At 41.5% G+C, this 2,670-nt stretch overlaps 1 pseudogene; it reads left to right on the top strand.

Annotated features, from left to right (window-relative positions):
• Positions 1 to 1,909: 1,909 nt before the first annotated feature.
• On the top strand, positions 1,910 to 2,385 carry LOC112922644 (peptidyl-prolyl cis-trans isomerase A pseudogene; annotated as a pseudogene).
• Positions 2,386 to 2,670: the final 285 nt, after the last annotated feature.

The raw sequence follows: 2,670 nt of genomic DNA, 5'->3' as shown, positions 1-2,670 counted from the left end.
TCTAGGGTTGGCTTCTTTCTGAATATTGACTCTTTTATATGGAGGCTAAAAGTAGCAGAGTCAAACAACAATGAAAAACAGAACTAGGGATCCCTGGGTGGTGCAGCGGTTTGGCGCCTGCCTTTGGCCCAGGGCGCGATCCTGGAGACCCGGGATCGAATCCCACGTCGGGCTCCCGGTGCATGGAGCCTGCTTCTCCCTCTGCCTGTGTCTCTGCCTCTCTCTCTCTCACTGTGTTCCTATCATAAATAAATAAAAATTAAAAAAAAAAAAAAAAAAACTAAACATTGACTAATTCAAATATCCTGTTTCCCAAAAACAGTGCTATGCATTTAGATGTTTCTTGAGGGGACTCAGTGTTTTGCTCTAACAGTGATTCCTTATGTTGCTACAAATAAAGCTATAAAATATGAGTTAAATAAAAAGCTCAATGACTATAGTTTGTATTCTTTGCCACGCCGGCGTTTTTCATCTGTAGGTCTTGTTACCGCAGAAGGCAGCATGGGGAAGTGATTGACAGCAGGTGTTCTAGAAGCCTGGGCCTGGGTCACAGCTCAGCCCTTTCCCAGTTGTGTGACTCTGGTCAAGGTGCTTAACCTCTCTGTGCCTCAGTTTCCTAATTAAAAAAAAAACAAAAACAAGGAAAACAAAAGCACCTGTAAAGCAGGGTTAATCTGAGGATTAAATTAATTAGCATTCGGTGCTTAGAACTGGGCCTGGATCTTAATAAATGCTGGTTACACTTGTGTTTACCTAGGAATGTCTATCTCTTTGGCTAGACTCTAAGGGACAAAGAGAGATGGTTTTTTTTTTGTTTTTTTGTTTTTTTTTTTTTTTAAAGATTTTATTTATTTATTCGTGATAGAGAGAGAGAGAGGCAGAGACACAGGCAGAGAGAGAAGCAGGCTCCATGCACCGGGAGCCTGACGTGGGAATCGATCCCGGGTCTCCAGGATCGCGCCCTGGGCCAAAGGCAGGCGCCAAACCGCTGCGCCACCCAGGGATCCCCAAGAGAGATGTTTTATCACCATTTTATTCTCAGCATCTACCATAATGGCTGATGCACAATAAGAAAAGCTGCCAAAAAAAATAGGCTCATCAAACTGAACGTAAGCGATAAAATTTGTTAGAATAACAACAACAACAAAAAAAACCCTGTAAATTTTAGTCAATAATGTGTCAATATCAGTTCACTTGTGTGTAACAAATGTACCACACTAATGCAAGATGTTAACAATAGGGAAATCTCTGTGCCTGGAGTGGAGGTAGAGGGTGGGTATATTTAACTCTTCTACTCGATTTTTCCATTAATCTAAAATGGTACTTAAAAAGTAAAGTCAATTAATTACACAGAAAATAAGTAAAATAAGGAGCTACTAATGAGATCCAGTCTGATTAGCTAATGAGATTCAGTCCTCCACGGTCAGATTGCAAAATGACTGAATTAAAATAAACTGAATTAAAGGATTTAGGAAAACCTTACACTGAAGAGTGTCTTGTCAGAACACCAAGGCTCCATCTAAAAGTGTGATTGCTTACTCTCCCCAACTGCAAACAAATAACAGCTCACTTAGGAACAGTGAAAGACCTAATTGGCTGCAGAGATGGCCCATAGAAATATTGACAACAATATATGCTACAGTTTACATTTTGCATTAAGTTGCTTTGCTTGTTCATAAGTCTTGTCCTAAAATAGTAATTATACTGTTTTCAGAACATTGAAGCTACATCTAATAATTAACAACAAAAAATCTCCAGAATGCTCAAAACCCAGTAAACGCCAGACTGATTAAACACTGGCACACTAAGGAACAGGTATCTAATAAATACCTGGGAAAGGAGTAAAATTAAACAAGGGGACTATGGCCTTGCATACACTACCACCCTGGAGTTGCCTATGCTGCCCAGCATGGTCAACCCCACCTTGTTCTTGGACATTCTCCTAGACTGGTAGCCCTCAAAGTCTCCTTTGAACTGTTGGCAGACAAAATTCCAAGGACAGAAGAGAATGTTTATGCCCCGAGCACTGGGTCTGAGAAAGGACGTGGTTATAAAGGAAGTATTCCAGGATTTCTGTGCCAGGGTGGTGACTTCATGAGCCATAATGGCACTGGGGGCGAGTCCACCTACAGGGAGAAGTTTGATGATGAAAATTTCATCCTGAAGCAGAGAGGACCTGGCATGTTTTCTATGGCTAATGCTGGACCTGACACAAATGGTTCCCAGTGTTTCCTCTGCACTGCCAATACTGAGTGGTTGGATGGCAAGCATGTGGTTTCTGGCAAGGAGAAAGAGGGCAGGAGTATTGTGGAAGCCGTGGAGCCCTTTGGGTCCAGGAATGGCAAGGCCAGCAAGATCACCATTGCTGACTGTGGACAAATCTAAGAAATTTGACTTGTGTTTTAAATCTTAGCTACCAGACCATTCTCTCTGTAGCTCAGGAGAGCAGCTCTTCACCCCCATCTGTCCAAAATATCCTGTCATCTTTGAACTGTTGCTGCAATTCTATGGGCTCCATATTTTCCTGTTCCCCTCCAAGTCTAGCCAGATTGCAGAGTTAAGTTTATGATTATGAAATGAAAAATAAACAACAACAAATAAAATAAAAATAAACAAGGGGACTATATGAGGAATACTTTTTCCTCAGTGGAATAGGGTCACATGCAGAAT

Source organism: Vulpes vulpes, chromosome 1 (genome assembly GCF_048418805.1).
Source record: "Vulpes vulpes isolate BD-2025 chromosome 1, VulVul3, whole genome shotgun sequence".
Classification (NCBI taxonomy): Eukaryota; Metazoa; Chordata; class Mammalia; order Carnivora; family Canidae; genus Vulpes; species Vulpes vulpes.
The sequence above is the reverse complement of the archived record's forward strand: the minus strand, read 5'-3'. Positions and strand labels throughout refer to the sequence as shown.